Source organism: Sus scrofa, chromosome 1, assembly GCF_000003025.6.
Source record: "Sus scrofa isolate TJ Tabasco breed Duroc chromosome 1, Sscrofa11.1, whole genome shotgun sequence".
In the NCBI taxonomy this organism is placed as follows: Eukaryota; Metazoa; Chordata; class Mammalia; order Artiodactyla; family Suidae; genus Sus; species Sus scrofa.
Window position 1 is genome coordinate 18,181,313 of NC_010443.5, and position 13,494 is coordinate 18,194,806.

A 13,494-nucleotide genomic window follows, 5' to 3' on the forward strand; every position below is an offset into this window, starting at 1 on the left:
ACTCTTAACTATAAAACAGCCTGAGAAATAGGAATAGGATTATCATGACTGGTTGGATCATTTGTGATAAACTCTCTGGAGCTGAGCACCCTGCTGCCTAGAATTCAAGTGGGATTCTGTTAGCAAGGCTGGGATTGAATTTGGAGTTACCACAGTTGGCCATGTGCCTTAGGGGTTTGCAAACTATTTCTGCAAAGAAGCTGAGAGTAAATATTTTAGACTTTGAGGACCACACACGATCCTTGTCACATACTCCTCTTTGGTTTTGTTTTAACAACCCTTAAAAAATTCTCAGTTCCTGAGCTATCTAAAAGTCGGCAGTGAGTGGGGCTGTAGTTTACCCAAGGCTTGGGATAAGGCTCCAGGTACAAAAGAACATGGTGGGTCAAGACTGGTTAGAAGCCTTAAGACTTCCCTTTATCTAACTTCTACTTTCTCAAAAGGAGTAAGACTGGAAGTGAGGAAAACCAGATTCCCGGCGTAAAGAATTTACTAATCAATTAACTAATAAATAACTGAGCGACTTAATAACTAAATTATTTCAGTAACTCACCTAATAATTTTAGCCATTTCAGGTCAGACTACATTCCATAGAGAGTTAGAGATGGGTGACTCTCTCATAGAGATGGGTGACAGCTCCCTTCTGGCCCCATTACTGAGGGATTCGACGAAAGCATTAAGGGTGAAAGCAGCAGCAATCGTCAGGACGACCAAAAGCACAAGCCATGGGAACATCGAGCCACATTAACCACAAAATACTAGTAGACTGTTTCTGTGATCCTGGGAGACCCTGAACACTGCGCAGACAGGGGGTATTCACCTGGACCCTCCATTACCGGCCCCCCATAAAGTCCACACTGATGGATACCTGGTCTGGAATAAAAGTTACCTGTTTCTCTTGGTCTCCCTACTTGAGTTTTTTTGTTGTTGTTGTTGTCTTTTTGCCATTTCTTGGGCCGCTCCTGCAGCATACGGAGGTTCCCAGGCTAGGGGTCCAATCGGAGCTGTAGCCACCAGCCTACACCAGAGCCACAGCAACACGGGATCCGAGCCGCGTCTGCAACCTACACCACAGCTCACGGCAACGCCGGATCGTCAACCCACTGAGCAAGGGCAGGGACCGAACCCGCAACCTCATGGTTCCTAGTCGGATTTGTTAACCACTGCGCCACGACCGGAACTCCCCTACTTGAGTTTTAATCCATCTCCTCCCCTTCCCTACAACTCCCAGCCAAAATGCCAAGCCAAAGGACAATTGCCCTAAACAGGCAGGGTTTTTGTTTTTGTTTTTTTTCTTTTTAGGGCCACACCTGTGGCATATGGAAGTTCCCAGGCTAGGGTAAAATCAGAGCTATAGCTGCCAGCCTATGCCACAGCCACAGCCACGCCAGATCCGAGCTGCATCTGTGACCCACGCCTCAGCTTGCTGCAACCAGACCCTTAACCCACTGAGCAAGGCCAGGGATCGAACCCTCATCTTCATGGATACTAGTCAGGTTCTTAACCCACTGAGCCACCACAGGAACTCCATCTGGCAGGTTTTAATTTGAAAAATTTTTAATTTAAAAAATCAAGTTCCTCTTGCATTATATATGTATCATATATTCTAATGTACCTGTTCGCTTTAACATAAAAATAATATTTTAATTACTTCACATTCAACAAAACCAATGCTACAGGCAGATAAGCCACGGTTCCTGAGGCCCCTGCTACTGGGGAAACTCTACATTCCTGGGGAGGGGGCACAGCTATGCACACCCCAGCCAGGACCCACTTTCAGGTTCCTTGTAAGACTAACTGGGGGTTTTTAGATACTTGCCTCCTTGGATTTCAGAATTACTAAAATTTGGAAAATAAAAGAAATCTACCCAGGAACTCAATACCATAAAACACACATGTATATGCCCTCTGTTAAATTTCACTCTAATTGAAACTGGCATCTACCATTTACCTGTTCTGCATTTATCTAATGTGTGCAATTTTACTTAAATTTAATGGCCCTTTGAGATCATAAATGTGCAGATACACTAGGCATAATGCGGTCAGAGTTATGATGAGCAAACGCTTGTTTTTCTACAATACATTCTGTTTTTAGGAAGAATTGTTGCAAGGATCTGCTGAGTTATATTGTTTCCTTCGATGAAAATGTTCTAACGGGAAAATAAATCATGGAAACAGCAGAGATAATATCAGAGGACTCCATCTCTCCCATTCCTTCCTGTATACGCTTCAGTCGGGGAGGAGGCCAAAGACCCCTTACAAGGCTAGAACAGTCTTCGCTGCAGTGCAAAAGCATAGGTCCTAAAATACAGACATGCACTTTTGGGGGTCAAAGTCCTTGGGTATTAGCATAAAGATTTTAACATGAAAATAATGTCATAGGTGGTTAAGTCTCCATTAGGAGACCTACTGAATGTGGGGCGGGGCGGGGGGGGGTTTGCAAAATGATAGCCAAGTAAGCGACAAGGATGTAAGAAGAGCACAGGTGTTCTGGGGGGTCTGGGCAGCTCATAGAGACCTGCTGCCCCCTTTCCCCCACCCCCACACACAGCTGCCAGCCTTGTACACTGTACCCTCACCATCCTGAGAGCTAATTACAGCAGGCCACACCTTCTGCCCAAGAATGTGAGATTGGAGCCACTTAACTGTACTCCTTTGGGGCTGGTCTCTGGCCGTGAGACTCAGGAACCAGTTTCTTGGTGCCTTTGACAATGAAGGACTCCATCCCTCCCTTATTTCTCACGTACACAATTGCAAAACCTCCTCCAGCTTCTCCAGCCTCTCTCCCCTTTCTCGCGGGAGAGGTGTCTGAGCACACCAGAAGCTTTGCTCAAATTAAATCCCTCCACTAGGCATAAACCTGCACCGACTACCCCGACTGCAAAGTACAACTCAAGGCCAGGAGCCTGGCCTGTGTGGTGACGCCCTGACCCATCTTTGCAGCCGCGCTGGCCACTGCGACACGCACGGAGCACAGTCACATCCAAAACCGCGTAAAAACACAGAAACATCTCGACTTTCTCTGTCCAACCTTGACTGCCCCGGAACTCCCCCGCAGACCCACTTTCCTGACGTCCCAATCTAGCCTGTCTTGAAAAGAGTGTTCTTACCTTCTTCGCACCCGGATACACAGGGGAAATAACAGCGTCTGCACAGCCCACCGAGGCAAACTGGTCTTACTGGTAACTCCAGGCCTGCCAGGTCCTCCAGGGGCTGAGTGCACGGGCTGAGCCGATGGCTATTGAGTTCACCTGTATCCTGTTCCCAACCCACTAGGGGAGAAGCGCTCGTTGCTTTAGGGAAGAGTCTCCTTCGTGAAGCCTCTATGGGTCCTATTGGAAATGTTTTCTCCCTCCGTAATTGACACCAGCTCTTACGACATTTGAAGAAGAATTAGTTATGCCTGTGTCTCCTCTCCTCTCCCTGTGAATCCCTCCCCAGGCTGCCGCGCTCAGCTTGCAGGACCCAAGGGCAAATCAAACACTGCACTGTGGCCTCTCGGTTCTGAAGCAGCGCTTGGTGGGAAGGGGTCCAAGTCGGTGGCCGAGGGGTCCTACAGGAATAAGACAGAACTAGAACCTCTGAGGAGGACAAGGGTAAGGGGCCCTGGGAAGAAAAGGAGCAGGTGAACGATGCAGGTTGCGCTCTGAGTTGCTGAAGCGGAGCAGAGGGCAGGCTGGACGAATGGAGGCAGGAGAGTTAGTGAAAAGGCAGCGATGAGCCCTCGGGGCTGCCCAGGGCCGAGGAAGAGCACAGTGCTCCTTCCAGCAAGGGTTACACATGCTTCCAAGGAAGAAGCACCAACAGTCCACCGATGGTGATGACATGCATCCCACCTCCTACAGAATCCACAAAAACTGAAAGGGTGATAACATATCACAAAGCTGTTCACCAGAAAAGACTATCAGTGGAAGCTTCCCCAGGCTCCTAGGTGTCACCAGCACAAGCCTGCAGGGCCTCCGAGAGCCCTATTGACCTGGGTGTCAGTCCTTTGGGGTAATCACCACTAGAGGGCGCCCTCCCTCACGAGGCGGCCTAGCTCTGCCATGGAGGCCCTTCCTACAGGACAACAATGACCATGACCCAAACACTCCAGCCCATCACACTCAAAAGAGGTATCTCTAGTCCCTGATAGTGAGAACAGTTTTCCCCTCTCTGCTCTGTTTCTCAAAACTTTCAGAAGGGGGCAATTCTCCCTCACTCTTAGAAATCACAGTGCAGAAGTGGTACAATTTCCCCTCCAGTTCATTCATTTACAAACAAAAACCAAACATCTCTTCTTGTATCAATTTGCAACTTTGGAAAAATGTCAAGGAGCATCTTTACCTAAAAGTACCCTTTGGGGTAGCATATTCGCCATGCTTCTATAGAAAACGCTTGCATAGACCTAAGGAAAGCTTCTCTCCAGATCAAAGTGTTGTACTCAGCTCCTTCAGGTCTAAAGAACTAAATAATCCAGTCCATTTCCCTTTTACCTTGCCTACTAGGAAGTTCAGACATAATGCAATGTTCAATGAAGTGTTTAAATCATTTCAAGTAGATGGTGACTTTCTATTTTTATTTCAATTTTCCAATTTCAAATATTTCTTTTAAATAAGAATGGGGAAAATGTGGGAGCTCCTATCGTGGCTCCATGGCAACAACGAATCCATGAGGATGTGGGTTTGATCCCTGGCCTCTCTCGATGGGTTAAGGATCCGGAACTGCCGTGAGTTGTGGAGTAGGTCGCAGACATGGCTCAGATCCCACATTGTTGTGGCTGTGGTATAGGCCAGCAGTTACAGCTCAGATTTGACCCCTAGCCTGGGCACTTCCATATGCTGTGGGTGCAGCCCTAAAAAAAGACAAGGAAAAAAAAAAAAAAAGAATGGGAAGATACTATTTTTGAATAGCTAGAAAGCATATCTCTCATTTTACTGTTTTGCAAAGAGTTCCAACTTCCTGGTTAGAAGTACATTCTCCTTAAAAGACAAAATAACTTAGGGCGAGTTCTATGGTGGGTTAGTAGTTGGGACTTGATGCTTTCACTGCTGAGGCCCAGGTTCAATCCCTGGTTTGGGAGCTGAGATTCCATATCAGGCTGCTGCATGCTGAGAAAAGGATGAACTAACTTAAAAAATATTGCTGAGCCCCTGGAATGTACCAAAGGAATACAATATTTGGAAGAGATGAATCCTGTAGGTAGGCGTGTGATGATCAAATGACTTACTGAGAAATGGGATGGTCAGGAGAACAAGCCTGGATGATCTCATCAAATGTCCTTTCTATACTCATGACCCCCATGAAATGGCCAGGGACACTGAGGAATCCCGCCACATTGGTCAACTGAGTCACTGGTTCCAAGCTGCAGCAGAAACTGAAGCTCTCTAGATAGTGGGTTCCGCATTAAGGTCTGGGTAATAGGGCTGCTGTGGACATACGGCCATATGGAGTGGACAGTCTCCCTAAGCTTCTGACCTCACCTTGCTTTGTCTGTTCAGTTCCTGATAACTCTCTTTCCTTTGACCTCTGATAACCACTGACTTCAAAGTCCAGCTGCCCTGTGTATGCTCAGGCCCCCTTTAGTCCCACCTTCCTCCTAACCCCTTAGACTCACCCCCACTCCCCCACTATTTGTGTAAAGTGCTACCAGATGTCTTTCCACGAGGCTCCTCCAGCACCAAGCAGATTCCCATCTTTAGCCTGGTCAGTTTTTCTCTTCTTGTTCTCCCTCCAACTAGGATTTAACGTCCTTGTGCTTCGGGCTGTATCTTATCGATCTGTGTGCTCTCGACATCCGGCACAGTGCAAGCATAGTTAAAGCGCTCAGCAGATGTTGATCAAATCATTTAACCTCTTTGCCTCAGTGACAGCAGTTTTCTCACTGATAAAACAAACTGTAGAGCTATTGTGAAGATTAAATGAGTGAAAACATTAAAAAAAAAATGGAGTGTTCTGGCATATTCTAGGCATGCAATAAAATGTAACCATTATTATTAGGCACGCCATAAATATCTACTGAATAAAAGATTTAATATGGATAGGAGGACAAAATCCGTATTAAAAATTGAATGACTCATCTGCCCAGTATGTTTTGCCTTTTAAACACTTTCACATTAAATCTTGTCAACAAACCTGTGTGGTCGTCATGGGAGGAAGGTATTATTATTATTATTCCAGGCAGGGCTGGAACATCACCAGAAGTATGTACTGGATGTGAGATTGTGGCCAAACCCTCTTTCTCCTAGACCAGCGGGCTTTCCTAGAATCCAGGCCAGTGTGACAGGTTTTACATGTGACACAGTAGAGAAAGTGACCCCCATAAACTAATATAACCCAGCATTTGTTTCCGGCATCTGCCAGAGCAATTTCAATTAGCTTCCAGAACAGAAAGTCCCATGTAGCTGATGCAGCAATTTCCATTTAAAGCACCATGGAGCAATTTCATCTCATAAAGCCACCCCTGCAGCTGAGATTTGAGAGTATTCCACATTTGCGAAGATGGAAATGACATCATTATGTTCTAAGTCGAGTTTATAAGTCACAAACCAATTCCAAAGCCAATGAATCTGAAAAGTTGCTTTTCCCAGGTGTCTTTTTCAGTCTTTGGGGCCCAGTGGCATGGTGGCTGGAGCTGAGCACACAGCCTACACAAGAGATCCTGCTTTTACTGAAGTTTTTGAGTGTTACTTGGTCTTCAAGACATATTATTAATTTTTCTGAATACCCTTTTGGCTTACCATAGCCCTGTGCAAATCTCCCATTCGGAGCCCAGCATCTTCTCACACCAGGTAAGAAGCACCCAGAGAAAAATGGTCCCCAGTATCCCCCATAAGATGAGGGAGAGAGAGCCACCTGATTCCAACCATTCAAATTCACAGAGGAGAAACTCTCATCCCATAACTTCAGCCTCTACTATATCCAACTTGAAGGTAGTCAGTCACACTGAAACAAAGCAGAAAAACTATCTGAACCAAATACCACTCACTCTCTTCTTACTAAGGTATATTCTGAAACTAGCATTTGGTAAGTGAATAAAACTATTAAAGCTAAAAGTGACTGCATGAGTGAGCTAACAGAGGGATCACAGTGGCCTCAGAATCCCCTGGGAAAACAAGGAGGGAGGGATGGAGGGAAGCAGTCATGGAGCACCGATGATATGCCAGATCCTGTGCTTTCAGCTTGTCCAGGCATTCCCTCCTCACAAGGCTACACATCGAGGCAGGTACTAGCAGCTGGGATTCCATTTTCCAGTAAGTCATTTCAGCAACACACATCTACCCATAGGCTTCCTCCCTCCCAAGTACTGTATTCCTTTGGCACATTCCCAGCAGCTCACCAGTGTTTAAGTTACTTCATCTTTCAAGGAGAATGGGTCTCTACCTAGGAATTTGGAACTCTTTGCAAAAACATAGTAAAATTGGAGACATACTTTCAAATCAATCAAGAATAACATCTTCCCCCTTCTTATTTAAAAGAAATATATGGGAGTTCCCTCTGTGGCTCGGTGGATTAAAAACCTGACCTAGTGTCCATGAGGATGTTAGGTTCGATTCCTGGCTTAGCTCAGTGGGTTAAGGATCCAGCACTGTGGTGTAGGCTCCAGGGGCAGTTGTGATTCATCCCCTAGCCTGGGAACTTCCATATGCCTCAGGAGCAACCTTAAAACAAACAAACAAACAAAACAAAACAAAACAAAAAACAACAACAACAACAAACCTACAAAATTGGAAATCTAATAAACTAGAAAGTCGCTCTGTACTTGAAATGACTTAAGTACATGAGTGAACACTTAAGGACTGAATGCATTCATTTCTACCTGAACTTCCTAACAGCCAAAGTAAAACAGGGAAAGCATTGAGTTATTTAGTTTCCTGGGCCCTCAGCAACATATTCTCTTACCAACAGAAAAGCCAAGGTTAAAGTCATGACACCTGGCCCAAAGTAGCAGAGTTACAGTGAAGAAACTGTTTACGGTTTTAGTATATTTCAAACTATGCCTAATATAATTTATTTATTTAAAAAAATACTCATGCGTACACTTTTAGTTCACAAAAATATATGCATCTTTCCAGCCAATATTTTTATATCATTTTGTTAAGGAAAGTATGTTTATACTGACATGCACCCCAGGCATATTTCAAAGAACTAAACATTTATTAATATTTGGATTTTGCTAGCAGAGTATGCACGGCAAATTCCTCAGCTATTTCTGGAGGAGTTTTATAAACAAGTTCACAGTCATGAATGAAATGATGGGTACTTTGCTCCTCAAATTAATAAAATCTCCACTTTCCCTCAGTTTTATTAATTTTTGATGTAAATAAAAGCAAGTGCCTTTCCCCAAGACATAGAAAAGAAGTGCCAAAAAGGCACAAGACGCATTATCAGTGGTCTATTTTTAAGTTGATAAATACGTAAAGGTACCCATTTACTAAATCTAACCTTCAAATCAGAAATATATTTGCATGGTGTTAATGTAGCCTAATTTTAAATTTCAAGCTTTTAATAACCAGAAACATAAATTGTAAAATCAGGGCTGGTTGTCTAATAGACTTTGTGTTGGTGTTTTAAATATCCTATTCTACCCGTGTGTAAACTTTCTTCTGCTTAGCTTAAAAAAAAAAAAAAATTGCAGTGTATTTCAGACATAGTGAAATGCAAAAATCTCAAGTGTGCAGCTTGATGAATTTTTACATATGTACGCTCCCATTTACTCCCTATTCAAATCAACATGTAGCATCTTGGCCACAGCACAGAAAGTTCTCTTTTACCCTCCAATCCCAGGTTATCACTTTACAGCTTCTGAAGCATAGATCAGTCTTGCCTGTTCTAATCTTTTTGGAATGGGGTCATAAGCACGTCTGTTGTGTGTCAGGCTTATTTCACTCAACGTAATGTTTCTGAGACCATGTTCTTGCCTGGGTCAGTAGTTTCCTCATTTTTTGCTCACTCTTTTTTTTTTTTTGGCTTTTTAGGGCCACATGGCATATATGGACATTCTCGGGCTAAGGGTTAAATCAGAGCTACAGCTGCCAGCCTATGCCACTGCCACATCAGCTCAGGATGGAGCCACATCTGCGACACTGCAGCTCATGACAATGCAGACCCCTGACCCGCTGAGAGAGGCCAGGGATTGAACCCGCATCCTCATGGATACTAGCCAGGTTCATTTCAGCTGAGCACAATGGGAACTCCTACCAGCTCATCTTTTTACAGGCTAGTCTCTCTATCTCAGATATCACCTTCTTTGCTAATAAATCCTGCCAATCTCGCTGGGCTCACGCCATGCCATCTCCCCATCAGATGCTGCTCTATCTCCCCAGACAACATTAGCAGCTCCTTTTCTGATCATATCTTTTTCTTTAAAACATATTTCAATCTGCTTCCTGGAGTGTGACGTCCCCATTCTGCAGCGCACTGGCCAGGAGAAGGAAAGGAGAGACCAGACGGGAGTCACTTTGTGGCTGGATATGAACAGGTGGTGCAGCTGCAGGGCAGATTGAGAAAAATGTTTACTATAGGCCAAAGACCTACTCTCACAATTTTCTCTCTCTCCTTCCTCTTCTGCCACCTTCTTCTCCTCTGTTCTCTCCACCACTCCCCTTTCTCTTCTTCCCTCTCTCCGCCTCGTCTTCCTTATCCCTTGGATCCCCTCCTCTATCTTTTCTATAATTTTCTTTACTTTCTTTGAGTTCATTTTTTCTTTTCTGGTGTCAGTTACTTCATTTGAAAAACATTTAATGGACTCTCAGGCTACTGAGGTCCCAGAAGTTTCATTAACCCTGTGCCCAAACAACAGGTGGTATGTGCAGTGGTCATTGTACAGGGTATCAGGAGGAGATAATGAGTGGCAGAGAAGAGCTCTTAGGAGTAGAGAATAATTCCTGCCTGAGAGACTAGGTATGCGCCCAACGAATTGACTGGCCAGGGAGGTTTGAGACTGACCGTGGGTCAGACTGGCCTCCCAGCACATGGGGCTCGAAGGTGTTTAAGAGGCTCAGGGGGCTCAATAGAGAAGCAAAGCTTCCAATTCACAGGGAAGAGACCCACTGTCTCTACATCCTCCCTCTGTGCTGTGCAGCCAGCTCTAGGGGGTGCAGAAGGGGGGTCAGATTATAGAAAAAGTGACTCTATAAAATATAACCATAGTTAATTTTCAAACGAAAACTGAGACTTTAAATGCAATGACTTCAGAAAAAAGGAAGGGAGAGAAGACTGAGTCCAGTCACAGGCCGAGCCCTCCGGGGAGAACAAGAAGAAGAAAGGAACTTAGATAACATGACGTAACAGTATATTTTGTAAATAAGACAATGGCCCAGAGAGAACCAGTGGTTCATCGACACCACACAGCAGTTTCCTCTGTTCTCCAGTGGTTTTTTGAAGCCAAGTCTAGCTTTGTGACTACCATATTTCTCAAAACAGAGGTTCAGGAGGAGAATGTGAGAGGGAAAGAAATTCAGACAGCAATTCAAGATATCAGAGAAGATTAGACCAGAATATGAATGGAAAAAGAGGTTGGGAAAGTAGTTTGAGGATGTGCATGCCAAGTAAGAAAGTGTAAACTTGATCCTTGAAAGCAGGAATGAAATTAGGGATTTTTTAATCAGAGGAAGCAGGAGGTAAACAATGTTTTCAGGCACTGAGCTAGTTCAGCAGCAGTGCACCCTGTGCCTGATCACGCTGCTTGTGTCTCAGCAGACAGACCTCAGGACAGTACAAACACACAGCTCTGCCACAAGCCACCACACAGATAACACATGACCTCCCATGATGGCCAGGGATGGACACTTGACCCAAGATCTGTCCACCTGCTTCCTGAACAGCAACCAGGCAATAGTCCGGCCAACGAGACCCATTCCACCCTTGCTTTGTGAGGGTGTGAACTTGAAACTCACAAGGATAGATCAGCAATCATGGGTGGCAGTGGAAGAAAACTAGCAGAGACAGGAAAACAGAATCATATGGAAAAGCGAACGACATCAGTGGCCCTACAGGTTAGCTGTTTTGCTGGAATGGCAGAAGGTACTCAGAAGTCTCAGCTGTCTCAGCCCTGACAATGACCATCCTCTTCCCGATGACATCTGGAGAGCTGCTTCCAGGGGTCTAAGTGACCTGAGTGAGATTCCTGCCACGAATCCTTACAATAAGGCTGTATTACTCCAGGTGGCTTCAGGGAGTGTCTATTCCTCCTCACTAAAGAATCCAACTAGCAAATAAGTTGAGGACTATCTGGCTCAATTCCAGTTTTCAGAGGAGGCCAGCACACCCTTCTGTTCTCATCATGGAAAACCCTACTGACGTCAAAGCATCTGTCCCTCACTCTCCCTGGGTACCTCTGCCAAGCTTCCACATTAATCAACTCTCAGACTCTTCTCTCAGCTCCCTCTCTCACATGTTCCACCTGAGACTGTGGATCTCATCATTCCAGAGCCAGGCTTAACCTTCTCTAAAGCCCCCTGGCTTTAGTGGACCCTCCACTGGTTCTTTCTGCCTCAGTCTCTTCCCAGTAGAACACCCATCTCAGACCTTCCCTCCAGGCCCAACCCCCAAATCCTGGCCAAACTTTTGCAACAATGAAGGACTTGAAGGCCAGACCCTTCTGAGAGGGACTGGTGACTTTGGTCTCTCTCATTAGACTGTGGCTCCAGGACAGGGTGGGAAGTTCTCATTTAAAGGAATAGTAGATGATTTAAATTTCCAAGACATTCTGGTGTTACTTTGACATGTCTGGGAAGCATCTCACTCCTAGCAAACTACTGCTAATAATACAAATTTCAATTCCATGCTTGAATACAATTTGGTAGGAAATATATTGCACAACAGATGGTGGTGGGGAGAGACTACTGGAGAATCACATCCCCAGGGTGCTGCTTATACACAACATCGCCTGGCTTGACAACTGCTCCCAGGAGTGTAGTCACTGCACCAGACCCAGTCATGTCTCGAATAAAGTCTCTGTTGAAAGAGGACATTTTTCTCCTATTTTTACTCCAAAGTGGTGGATCAGCTAGGAATAATAAAAGTTGCAACGGACTAAATGCTTCAGGTAAATTACCCCTTTCCTTCCCTACACTGTGTGTTTATCAGCCAGACCAAATATTTTTCACATATAAATGTAAATGGAAACCCTGAGCACCGACAATGTAAGACGTGTAACAAGAGGTATGTGCCTGGCATGGAAAGTGTCTCATAAATGAGAAAATTATGTGCATCGTTTACAGGGCCCAGCAGACAGTATAACGTGGGATCTTCATACTTTGTTGGCGGCTTTTTCCCCTACTGTTTCATGAAAGCCACAAAAGTCACAACAGATTGTCTTAGTGTAAACTGGCCTGTTAGAAAAATTCAATCCAGGTGTATCTGAGGAAAATAAATATTTTGTTGGAGGCAACTGCTTTCTCTGACCTACCAAAAATGTTCTCCTCTTAGCAATCCAATAGAGATGTGAAGTAATACCTTGTAGGGAGTGATGTCTCGCTAGGGTTGCCACAACAAAGCAGCACAAACTGAATGGCTTAAGCAGCAGAGATTTGGTGTCTCACAGTTTTGGAGGCTAAAAGTCCAAGATCAAGATGTTTACAAGATTGGTTCCTTCTACTGCCTGCAAGGAAAAGATCTATTCCAGCCTTTTCTCCTTGGCTTGTAGATGGCTGTCTTCATGTTCACATGGCATTCTCCCTGTGGGTATGTCTGTCTTCAAATTTCCCCTTTTGATAAGTACACCAGTCATTTTGGATTAAGACCCACCTTAATGAGCTCATTTTAACTTGACTACCTCTATAAAGACCATATCTCCAAATAAGGTCACATTCAGAAGTACCAGGAGTCAGGGAACTTGTTTTTTTTTTTTTTTTTGCGGGGGGTGGGGGGCAGTGTGCACAGTTAAACCTATCCAGGGGTTAAAAAAATGATAGCTTTTTTTTAGGGAACTTTTTTTTTTTTTTTTTTTTGGTCAAGGAGAGGCTTGATATGAGATCTCAGTTCCCAAATCAGTGATTGAACTCAGGCCACAGCAGTGAAAGCAGTGCTGAATCCTAATCAGCAGTCCACCAGGGAACTCCCTTTTTTTTTTTTTTTTTAAAAAATCTTTTAAAGGTAGCTCTTACCTGTTTTATATATGAAAATAAGTATCCTTTAAAACCTGTGTCCTATGTTTTCACAAAGAATTTTAAAATTCCAACAGAGTTAATAAAAACAATTTGAAAAACTAAAATGGAGCAGAAATGTCAGTTCCTCCTGCCACATGTACAGAGTATGGTGATTGAGGACCTGGTGTGGGCCAGCAGGCCTGCTTTATCTCATCCATGGATTTTCTTTTTTTTTTTTTCATCCATGGATTTTCAATCTTTCTTTATTTTGTTTCAATGAATCCAAAGGTACTTTATAACATGTCAGAATCCAGGGAGCCCTCAAAGTCACATGACCCCCACATCTCTGCACGTCTTGAATCTCTCCATTAGCACCCACACCAAAGGATTGTCCAGGCTGCACTGAGCAGCACACTCACCAGAG

At 44.4% G+C, this 13,494-nt stretch overlaps 1 protein-coding gene and 1 long non-coding RNA gene across 2 annotated transcripts in view; both read right to left on the minus strand.

The window, feature by feature from the left end:
- LOC110256596 overlaps nt 1-4,764 on the minus strand; it is a 102,627-nt gene extending 97,863 nt beyond the window's left edge. Inside the window, exon 1 of the long non-coding RNA XR_002338289.1 lies at nt 3,111-4,764. This is a non-coding gene — a long non-coding RNA (uncharacterized LOC110256596). The remainder of the gene's footprint in view (nt 1-3,110) is intronic.
- Nucleotides 1-13,494, minus strand: part of SAMD5 (sterile alpha motif domain containing 5) — a 406,625-nt gene that overhangs the window by 297,916 nt on the left and 95,215 nt on the right. The gene's annotated exons all lie outside the window — the stretch shown is intronic.